Source organism: Lemur catta, chromosome X, assembly GCF_020740605.2.
Source record: "Lemur catta isolate mLemCat1 chromosome X, mLemCat1.pri, whole genome shotgun sequence".
Lineage (NCBI taxonomy): Eukaryota > Metazoa > Chordata > Mammalia > Primates > Lemuridae > Lemur > Lemur catta.
In genome coordinates this window covers 30,861,369-30,873,510 of record NC_059155.1, presented here as the reverse complement: position 1 = coordinate 30,873,510, position 12,142 = coordinate 30,861,369, and the positions used below count along the sequence as shown (strand labels likewise).

General features: G+C 38.2%; 1 protein-coding gene and 1 pseudogene across 3 annotated transcripts in view; one reads left to right on the top strand and one right to left on the bottom strand.

The window, feature by feature from the left end:
- ENOX2 (ecto-NOX disulfide-thiol exchanger 2) overlaps positions 1–12,142 on the top strand; it is a 300,855-nt gene that overhangs the window by 118,993 nt on the left and 169,720 nt on the right. The window lies entirely within an intron of this gene.
- LOC123627985 lies at positions 11,281–12,004 on the bottom strand (annotated as a pseudogene). Its single transcript, XR_006731562.1, has one exon. The product of XR_006731562.1 is annotated as a ubiquitin-conjugating enzyme E2 C-like (transcript).

Sequence of the window (12,142 nt, the reverse complement as noted above, 5' to 3'; positions counted from 1 at the left end):
TCCCAAAGTTATACCAGCTCCTATCCATAATCCCTTTAGCTAGGATGACCGGGCTGCATTCCATTTAATTCATTTCCTTGCTCCCAAAGTAATTATTGGTGTTGGTAATTAAGCCACATATGTCATTTTCTGGCTTATTTATAAAGTACATATCTAATCATGTTATAATACATATTTTTGAAAGGTAAAGGGTTTTTACTGTGGGTGAATTGACTTGGATCACAAAGGGCTATTTTTTGTTGTGGTCCAGAAAGCAATGAAAGTGACATTTATTTTAACAAAATGTATGTGCATAATATAGCTTGTGGTTTACTTACAATGAAAAAGGAAGAAACCAGAGGCTTCAAAAAATGTGTTAATAAAATCCCAGGTAATCTTGAAGAAGAAAAGGATTAAAATGATAAGGAAATGTAATTTTGTTTAGTAAAACATTTTTAAAACAAAATATTGGGCAAGTCTACTTTGTAGAACTAAATAATAAATGATAAAAGTTGGAAGACCTGGATTTTTTAAAATAAATTCTTGACTTTCAAATATATTACATGTTAAATATTATATATGATCTAAAAATATTTTGTACCAAATATGCACGAAGCCCACATTCTTATATTTTAGAGGAGTCTAGAAACCACAGAAATGCCCCATAAATGATATCAGCAATGCCTTCATTATTTGTGAATAAAAGAGCTATTATGGCATAACTGGCTCTACCATTGCAGAACTAAAACTATTTCTAATACAAAGTATACTATTGTTTTTATTTAAACTCTAGGTTTTTGAGCTTAATTAATGTTCAGTTTTGAAGGATTGCAATTAAAGCTCAATCCACCTGAAAGAAGTCTCTTGATTAGAGTTGCCTGCTTATTATGATAGGGTTTCCTTACTTCTTGTTTCTAAGAAATCATTTCTAAATAATTAACCAGGCAATAGTACAAACTGAGACAACAAATTACTTCTTTGTAACTCCTAGTGAGTCTTGAAAATGCAACTCTCCTGTTGACTAGGAGCCCGGCCCAATCCCTGGAGTGGTAGTTGGGAGACCAAACTCTGCAACTGGCTTGCTGTGGAACTTTAAACAAGTCACTTTAGCCTCTCTGAGCTTTCGAGTTCCATATTTTATCTGTACAATCTTGTCTTCTGTGGTCACCTCACAAGGTAGCTGGAAGGTGGATATAAAGGAGAGTTGAAAAGATAATAGCAATCTCTGAATATAAATTGTTATTGTTGTTAAAACAATAAAATCGAGCATCTATTTAGTGGTAGCAGTAAATGAATGTCCCTACTTTTGCAGCTGCATCATATTTATCTGTATCTTGTCTATAAGCCCCAACTTCTTCCTGATTCAGACAAGACAATACATTTGGTGATACAGTTCACCTCTGTGCTGAAGGGCAGAAGCAACCATTTTTTAAAAAAATAATGTAACTTGCTAGAGGATATCTTGGAAGCAGCAACAGATAAATTGCCGTTTTGAGCCAGATCATTTCGTTGACCACAAGGCAGAACGGCAGCAAACTCAGATGGGAGAACTGTAGTCATTATCAAAAGGTCAGACTTGATAAGCAGACTCTGCTATTTCTGCCCCCAACTCACATATGTCTGGAGGGGCACGTGGGCGGCAGGGGGAGCCAGAAATCCCACTGCCAAAAAAGTATTTCATTGATTTTCTGCAAATAGAACTGGCTATATTCTGTGCAGAATGACAGGATCCCCTGTCTTCAAGGGGATCTTAGTCTAAGGAAGTGTAAGGCAGCAACAGGAACTTCAGGCAGAGTCCACCTCTGTCTTCTTGCTTGCCTCAAAATAGGCATTCTGTAAATGTCATTTGGATGATTGGATGAATGAATGGGTGGACAGACGTGTAATGAATGAACAATGAATTTTGAAAGGTAATTCCTTGGAATTACTATTTGGAAAAGACAACTTGAAAACATTTAGCAATGGAACTTAGAAGTACCCACTTCCATTAGAACTGTAAATACCTGAAATTCAGAATAAGGGTGAGGAATACATTTATTATTTTTATTAATTTGTATAGAAAATAAAAACAAAACTTAAGATTAAGGATTTCATCTCTTTTATGTGAAGTTACACTCCAATGAATTACTATATTACAAATTTATGTTGAATAATTTATCATAATATTTTTCAGACCAATTTGATTTATTTCCTCTCAAGACATCCTGGAGGTAACATTTACACTTTTTCCATCAATGGTTAACCATGCATCAATAAAAGCATTTATCTCAACCCAACCCCACAGGTGAGGTAACATGGTACAGGAGTAAAGATTGGTAGGCAGAAAATCTGGATTCCAGCTCCTACACACAGCCATGTTATGACCTTGCAGAAGCTCATCTGAGATACAGTTTCCTCATCTACAAACCAACAACATTAATACCTTCCCCACTGTAGTAGGGATGTTGTGGAAGCACTTGGTAAACTGTAATATTCAATAATAATGTCAGATATTATTAGGGCAGGAGTTAGAAATAATGTGCTATTGCTCCAAGATTTGGTTTCTGGCATTCTGGTGTAGAGAATGGCATGCAGTCCCTGAATGTTGGCCACTACCTTAAGAATATTCAGTTTAAAAGTAGTTATGTGAAAAGTTCCTCAAAGTTGCCATTAAACAAAAATGGATTGAATATGGCAGTTGGATAGATTGTAACAATTTTACACTCCATTTACATCGTACTACTCATTTGAAGACTTCTCTAGACTTCACTTATATTTGCCAATCCAAATGGCATGTACTATGCATTGCTCTGGTTTACAGTGACCGAAGGGTTGTTTCATTGATAGGTCCTCATAGCATTTGACAAGCACCAAAGTTATTAGAAGCCTTGCTTTAATATAATTGTCACTCTTACTAAACTGTAAAATGACCATTTCAGTTTGGAGGATTATTATCCTACTCAACACAAATCAATTCACTATCCTCTAAAATGTAACTATGTTTAAGAGCAATAGGCAAGCTACAGCCATTCCCTGTGTGCTCGATGAGGTTGTAAATGTGTCACCAAATGCACAAATCAGGTTGTCACTGAAGCACAATCCTATCTTCAAGAGGGAAGACAATTATTAAGAAAGAGTTTTAAAAAAAGACATTTTGTAGATATATTAAAATAGGAAACATAAGCTGATTAGGCAAAGTTCCAAAGATTCATTAGTTTATTAAATTAGATTGAAATGAATGTTTGAGAGATTTAAATAAATTAACCTTTAATGAGTACCCAGGGGCCAAGGAAAAAGAATGACAGAAGATTAGGAGTATTTTGTCTGATTGTTGCATAATGCGCTCTGATTAGTTTTTTTTCTGAATACTCATTGCTGTATAACAATACTAATAAATAAAAAAGATTAAATTTAAAATATCTCTAGATTGTAATTGTTGCCTGCTCTTATGTGTACACAAATACTATGTTTGGCTAAATTTAATAGCAGTCCCTATAACATTGGCAGAGGGAGACAGGAATTTTTGTTATTACATCATTGTGTTTTGGAATGTCTCATAAGTGAGCAAAGCTTTGGTCAATTAGGGTAATTTATTCCTACCATGCTGGACATACCTTTAGCATTTCAGCATTAGACCCTTATTCTGAGTTTCACACCACTTGTATGTACTCCAAATAATATTAATTGATGGCAAGTTACTTAGAAGATATATTGGTATTTAAACATCATTTTTAAAAAACTTTCCTGTGCTTCCTTACAAGTTCTGGTTTATAATTAGCAAAATCCTTAAGGAGGCTTTTTTGGGGGGAGCAATGTTGGAAATGCTTTAATTTTTTCAGGGTGCCTTAACTGTACCATTATTAAATCATTCACTGATGCTAAATAAGTTTTGTGTAGGTGGTACTAGAAAGGCATCCTTCCAGGGGCCCCCCAGCTCTCCTTTTCTACTCCTATTATTGACTTTTATTTCAGGTTTCTATGGATGTCTTGCATCTAGGCTTTTTTTTTTTTTTTTTTTAGACAGGGTCTTGATCTGTCACCTGGGCTAGAGTGCAGTGACGTCATCATAGCTCATTGTGACCTCAAACTCCTGGGCTCAAGCTATCCTACTGCCTTAGCTTGCTGTGTAGCTGAGACCGCAGGCACGCATCACCACACCTGGCTAAATTTTCTATTTTTTTTTTTTCCCGTAGAGATGGGGTCTTGCTCTTGCTCAGGCTGGTCTCAAACTCCTGGTCCCAAGCAATCCTTCCAAAGTGCTACTAGGATTACAGGCTTGAGCCACCATGCCCAGCCAAGCTTTTTTTTTTTTCTTCTTTATGTTAAACTCAGAGCTTGCAGATCACATAGTTCAACCCTCATTTTTCTGATAAGGGAACTGACCAAGAATTTCTCACCCAAGGTTACTCTATGACTTGATGAAACAGCAGAGACCAGAACCTGTGTCTTCACAGCCTGTTCTTCCACTATACCTAACTGCCACCTTTGCATTTTTTACATTTTACGAGATCTTTTCTAAAGTTCAGTGGAATTACTGAGGTGACAGGTGACATAGGCAAACCACATTCAGTGTGATTTTTAATCAAATGTAGTTGTAATTTAGATGTAGTGCTTCCCAACATTTTTCATGACACTGTATACACAGTGAGGTAAGTGAATGATTTACTTGAGGACAGGGGTCCCAAGGGTTGTGAGATTCAAGGCTAATCCCCAAAGGCAGTTTGGAATCTTTCTCTGGAGATGAAAAAGAAACAGACATAATATTTCTGAAGTATTTAGCTGGTTCTTCTGGAAGCAAGGAAAGCAACTTAATCCTATAATTATACTTTGCCTAATTTTTTTCCCAAGACTTGGTTCTTTTTGTTTTTGCCAGTAACCTTTATAATCTTTCTTTCCAAAAGGGAAACCCATCTTTTTCCTAAAAACATCATAATCTGGCAAGTTTAGGTCTAACATATTTATACCACTCAACCAATACAGTTCCCTGAAGATTGTAGGTGATGAGCAAATAAACTTCTAAGTGTTATCTGGCTTCAAATTAAAAAAAAAAAAAAAAAAAAACTTTGGGCAGTGAATACTCATTTGCTGGCCTTAAATTAGAAAACCATTTACAGCAGTGTTTCTCCATCCTGGCTGTACATTGGAATCACCTTGTGTTTTTTTAAAAAAAACTAGGTGCTTAGGCCCCAACCAGTTGTGTCAGTATTTCTAGGGGTAAGGTCCAGGCATTGGTAGTTGAAAAAATCCCCAGGTGATTTTAATATGTAGCCAGGGATGAGACACATTACCCAAAACTCTCAGTCTCCTCTGGAGACAACACCCGTCACAAATCTATGAGGTAGGAGACTGGGTTGAGGCAGGTAAATAGCTGATAAAAAACAAAAGAACATGAGAGCTCCTTTTGCCTCTGTTTGCTTTGTAGAAAACCAGATTTGAGTCACGTGTGTACCAAAGAAAACAATTGCCTTTCAGAAGCCCAAAGGAAGGATCCTTGAATAGAATTGTTTTCTTGTACTGCTGCTATGTGGTCATGATTGGCATCTGCCCAGGAGGCCAGGCTGCTTGGTCAGGTATTCAGAGCTTTAGTTCATTGCTATTCTCCTTCCCCCATTATCCCACGCAAGTGTCCAGTTTCCAGGAAATCCTGAGTCTGTAAATTTACCAAGCCTGTAAATTTACCTAACCAAATATGTCTCTGAAGGATGAGTGTCCCCAAGCCGAAGGAGGGGGGTGGCTGTAAAAAATAATGGAACAACTACAGTGGAAGGTGGAGACGGATTCAGTTAGGGGCAGAATGAAAGTGGAAATGATCTTTCAAATCAGAGTAACACCTTGGCTTTTGAGACCTATTCCAAGATCCCAGTGACATCGTTGGATTGAGAGGATGTTTAGGTCTTTAGTGGTCTCGACTTCTTAAATGCACTTTTGGAAAGTTACTATGCTTTTACAGTCTGACTTTGCCTTGTACAATAGCTTCCTCTGTTGTTTAGTCAAAATAATTGGGTTATACTTTTCCTGCCTCTGGGGTGTCTAGAACTCTTAGGTGTCAAGAATCCATGCAGTGTTTAAGTCCTATCTTCCATGATGTGACATGATTCTAACTCCCATACAATGCTATTTTGTTACAGAGACACTCAAGTTTAAAATGCTTGTAGAATTGAATTTGGCTGTGGCATTCTCTTCAACTCAATCCATCACTTTGCAATCTCCTAGGAGCCCTGATTTGCTCTGTCAATTGTTTGTCTCAGAGCATCTTCCTAAAATGAATTTACTTTAAAGTTAAAGATGATTAGAGTGCTTCTTCTCCAGGAGACAATTACACTGCTATATTCTTTGGCAGAGAGAAAAACAACATAGCACTAATTTTTCCAAGCTTTCTTTGAGTATTGTTAAGAGGAGAATTGTTAGCTTAATCCAACATACTATAATAACAAAAAAACAAAAACTGCTATTAAAATGTAACATTTTCTAATAAGAACATTTTGAGGAGTTGTTGGGAGGAGAAGAGAAAAGAGAAAGAGGAAGGAAGGAAGTAAAGGAATCTATTAAGTATTCCTGACTTTCAAAGACACTTTTGTCAGTGAATGCAATAGACAAAATAAACTAAGTCTGAGCCCTAGTATTAAAATCCCCCCACCCTTAGCCCAACAGTATGTTATTCTGCCTCTTAGACTATTATGTTTTATTTTTTTCTGGATGAATTAATATCTTTTGACAAGCTTTAGGAATACATAGTAAAGGTCAAGTATAAGCCATTTGTTGGTGTTTCCTGGCATCCTTTATGCTATGGTAAATAAATAGATTGGCAGAGGTTTTATTTTTCAGCATAGCTTTATGGATATGTTTTCAATGGATTGTGTTTTTTTCTCATACCAAAGCCCACAAACCTTGCAGGATTTTCAGGACTGTGGCTTAAGAATTTTTAAATGAAGTCATCTCAGAATTCTCTCTTCCCCTCAACTCCCAGATCCAATCAGACACTAAATGCAGATGATTATACTTCATGAATATCTCTGAAATCCATTCATTTCTTTCCATATCACTTCCACTGTCTGAATTCATGGTACTGTAATCTCCCCATTGTATCACTGTGGTTTTCTCCTAATTGGTCTCTCTGCCTAGGGTGCCTTCTCACCTCCACTACATCCTTCATCCTACCATAAGAGTGACTTTTCTAAGGTACAGATCAGATAGTGACAACCGTCTACCCAGGATACACACACACACACACACACACACACAAACGCAAACATTTAGAATGAACTCTGAGGTCCTACAATAAGTGTTCTGATATAGTCTCTGTGTATTCCTATGGAGAGAGCCTTGGGGGTTACGGAAAACTTCACTGAAGAGGTGACACTTGAGCAGGATTTTGAAGGATGAGTAAAAGCTCTCCAGGTGAAGAAAGGGAAAATTGTATGTTAAGCAGAAAGAATGGTATGTACAGAAACACAGAGACATGACAAGGCTTAGCATGTTTGAGAACTTCGGTATGAGTGAAGCAGAGAGTACTTAGGGGAAGTTGCAAGAAATGAAACTGGTGCAATAATTTGGGCCAGATTTTCTGTGTATGTATCTGCCTTCCTTTCTGCTTGCTATCTCCTTGAGGAAAGAAACTATCTTATCAAGTCCTAAAATCTTCAAGCCTCAAATACTGCCAGGTACACAAAATTGTTCAAGCGGATTGGATGAATAAGGAGAGGTACTGTTGTCAATATTAATTTATTGATTCATTCATTCCAATATGTGCCAAATACTTCAATTAGACTATGGGCTGGAGTAAAATTAAGATCCTACTTATTTTTTATACAACAGCAATGGTACAACTTATTTCAAACACAGAATTTTTTTTTTTGCAGGCTTTTTCCTTTACAGTCACACTGTCTTCTCAAGGAGCAGATTCTAGCTTTCTCAGTAGTTAGTAGGTTTGACTTCCGCTCAGACAGGGACTTCTCTAAAGCAGTTAATCACCTGTCAACACCTTGTATTGTTACTCCTGAGGTGGAATTGTTATAGGGGAGGTATGATCTATAAAGATGCATTAGCATATTACAGGAATCTCTGTTTTCTCCTGTGTGTTTAATTTCACAGCCAACAGCAAGGGCTGTTGTTTATTATACGTTATTGAAAAACTAGTCCAAATGGGGATAAAAAATTAGGAATGCAAAAAGCATAACTCCAGAACATTAATGATACAGTAGAGCAAAATTAATGTGATAGGGGGAAGGAGACAGGATAAAATTTTGAACACGTAAATGAAGATTTACCGTATTTATGTAGTTCTGACTTTAGGGAATGCTAAATTACAAGCTCATCATTGGCTAATTACAAGGTAATTAAAATTGTAGCACAGTGATTGGATAAATAATAAATGAAGGCTGAATAAACAAAGAAAGGAAATCTGGTGAAATTAGTGTGTACATTTTGGGCAAAGCAAAGATACAAATGTTATTCATGCAGTGCATCAGTCTTAAAGGATACCAGCATCCTTCTAGCATTAATTGATAAAATTAACTCTCCAAAGACCAAAAGAGTTCCAGCTCTCACTCTCCTCTTCAAAGCATCTTATACTGGAATGCAGATTTATCTGACAGCAACTTCAATTTTCACTCACTCACAGCATGTCAAATTATTGTGCTGAACCTTGTTTACAGCTTATTTACTGGTGTCTTAAGAATCTATTAGAGGAAATTGGTGTTCTTGGTGTGTAGTAACTGTTCCTACTGAAAGGGCTGCCTCAGCCTAGGCTCCTGACCAGATCCAGCTGACAAGCTAGTTTTCAAAACCAGTGGAGTGGTTTCCGCAAGGAAAACTGTGCTGGCTTTTGATAATTGCCTCAGCTTTATGAAATCAATCAGCCTGAAGGGAAGACCTCATTGCAGATCTGACAAGATAGACTCCAATTGCAGTACTAGAACAACTCTCTGTCTTCAGGCTCTAAAATCTGCAATTATTTATTTTATTTAGACAGAGACCCCCACAATACGATACCTCTGGGCACATTCTCAGGCAAATACTAAACAGATAACTTAATGGTCAGTGTGTTAAGAACTTGCCCTTTTTCTGTCACTCAGGTGGAAAATTGGTCAACAGGAATTGCAGCATGGCTTAGAGCCAGCTCAAAGCAGGCACTGATGAATCACCATCTTTCTAATCCCCACCCCGAAAGATGTGGAGAGAAAGGTAGTTGCTTTAACTGTTCCCAGGGCTAAACTACAGCAAAATAAGGCTTTCTCGTCTCAGTTCCTCTGAAGACTGCCAGACTTTATCCTAAGGAAATGATAGATCGCCCATCTACCATCTGTCACTTTGAACTGTTCTATCAAATCAACATTTTTTGAACTTTGTTTTCAATGAGGAATGTGATTTTGCTGTATTTCTCAAGTCTTAAATTGTACAGGAGAAAAAAGTCCTGAAGCGTTCTTCTTCTTGAAGTTGGAAATATGTATTTTGCTTTCCTGCTCACGGAACCCAAACACCTTAACAGATTTAGTTCAGACTTTTCTCAAATAATTCACCTTTACCAGGCCTGGGAGATGTCAGCCCCACAGAAAAAACACAGGGAATATTCTGAATGTAGGAAAATATGAATTTAGAGAGAAACGGCCCTTCTCCAGTCCAGCTCTAATGTCACTGATAGCAGTGTTCTAAGAGTACAGCACCTAGCACCCCGCTGGAACTGAGCACTCATGAAAGCTTTGGGAAGAGGCCTTTTTGTTGTAAGGGGAAGTATGGTTCTTTCATTTTGGAAAGTTCAAGGTAGTGACAAATACAATCTCTTGAACATAATCCAAGCAAAGAGCGATCACTGACTACTCCTAGCATTATTTACTAATGATTTACCTTAATTGCTTTGTATTATCTGTAAGAAAAAGTAGGTTAGAAGAGGAATGCAAAGCTAACATCTTCCAAGCCAGAAATAGGATGTAGCCTAGGAGCCACACTACTCAAATGTTCTTATTTCATTTTTGAGGCAAATTCACATAAATCCCCAGCTGGGTTAGTAGAAGGGTGTTAACACTTGTTTAATGTCTAGTATGTGTTAGACCTTAAATATACATTCTGTTGTTTAATTTTCCTCACTTTGCTGTGAAAGGCTGGAGCATTATCATCCCCATTTTACAATGCAGAAACAGTCTGAGAAAAATCAAGTGACTTGTTTTACATACCTTATAAGTGGGACACTTAGTAAGTGGCACACCCAGTAAGTGGCAGAGGTGAATTTGAATCTAAGTCTGACTTAAAGCAGCAATGTTCAGTAAAACTTTCTGGGGTAATTGAAATACTCTGTAGCTATGCTGTCCAACATGGTAGCTACTAGCTACATGTGGATAGTGAACACTTGAAATGTGACTAGTGCGACTGAGCAACTGAACTTTTCATTTTATTCCATTTTAATTAATTTAAATTTAGATTTAAATGGCTACATGTGGCTAATGGCTCCTATATTGAACACTACGTCTCTAGAGATTGCCGTTTCTTAACTGTAGTGTATAAAGCAGGATATGTAACCTGGTGTGCATAGAACTATTAACAGAAAACCCATATATGAGATCTCTTTTATAGTGTTTTCTCACGTGAGAGTCTTAGTCAGTGGAAGGACTGTTATGCCCCTGAGAAAGGGAGAATGAAATCATGGTACAAGATTAGGGGTAGAGTGTCTGATAATCTACCACCACTCCCCAAAGAGTCTTCAGGAATCCTAGGATAAGAAGCCTGAACTGAAGGAACCCCCAAACCTTACTTCCTTTTTCCCTTTACAACCACCCTAGCAACAAGTCAGTTGGTGTTTGGGATGGGAAACACAACTACAGATGCTCTTTGACTTATGATGGGGTTACGTCCTGATAAACCCATTGAAAATTGAAAATATCATAAATTAAAAATGTGTGGCAGACTGGGAGCTGCGGCTCACTGCTGCTGCCCAGCATCTTGTTTGAGAGAAGTGTGGTTTCTACTGAATGTGTATTGCTTTCATACCATCATAAAGTTGAAAAATTACAAGTCAAGACATCATAAGTTGGGGACTGTACTGTACCCAAAGTTGTAGCTGAGTTCAGTTCCATACACATTTCTGGAATGCTTATAATATTGTACAAGGTGCCATGTGACATCTTGGGGGAGGGGGGATTATAAAATGACTGGGGCATAAAGTCTGTCCTCAGGGAGTTTACAATTTATTGGGGGTGCGATAAGGCAGAAGGGAAGAGAGGATAAGACAAAATATATTCAAAGAACTATAACACAAGGCATGCTCTGAAAGGCATAGGCAAAGTACAGACTAACAATAAAGGAGGGTCAGAATAGTGTTTTATTTTTTTTAAACAACCAAAATGTATTTATTTAATATACATCACAAGGGCTCAACCAGAGACTTAATTTAAAAAACAGAAACAAAACAAAAATAACACCACAGCTCCAGATACAGAGTCCTATACAGAAATCAAGGAAAGGACAGACCGTCTAAGGAAAAAAAATGACAACACAGGGAGAGTCTGGATAGCCGGGGTCAGGGCTCCTGGCTGGACACCTGCTTTGAGTAGGTTTCCTGCAGGTACTTCTTAAAAGCTGTGGAGTTTTTCCAGAGCTCGGCAGCATGTGTGTTCAAAGGACTATCAATGTTGGGTTCTTCTAGCAGGCTCTGAATGGAAAGCAGGATGGTCCTGACATCATACAGGGCAGACCACTTGTCCTTCAGGATGTCCAGGCAGATGTTACCCTGGGTGTCCACAGTGGGGTGGTAGCACGGCGTGAGGAACTTCACTGTGGGTGCATTGCAAGGGTAGCCACTGGGGAACTCTAGGGAGAGCTTATACCTCAGGTCTTCATATACTGTGCCAGCTGCTCCATGGATGGTCCCTACCCATTTGAAAAGGTTGTCTGATTCAGGGAAGGCAGAAATTCCTTTGTCACCGGACATCATGAGGGTCATCAGCTCCTGCTGTAACCTTTTGCCCACCGGGCCCGGGCGGCGCCCCCGCTGGGCTCGGCTCCTTTACGGGCCGCCGCGACGCTGGCAGCTGCGATCGCGATTTTGGGAGGCCATCCGGGTGGCGCTGGCAAGGAGACAGGAACTCGGAAAACAGGGCTGCAACTGCGAGAATAGTGTTTTTTTTTTTTTTTTTTTTTTTTTTTTTTTTTAAAAAAAGCCTAAGTTCTTTGCGCTACTGCTTATTAGCTGTGT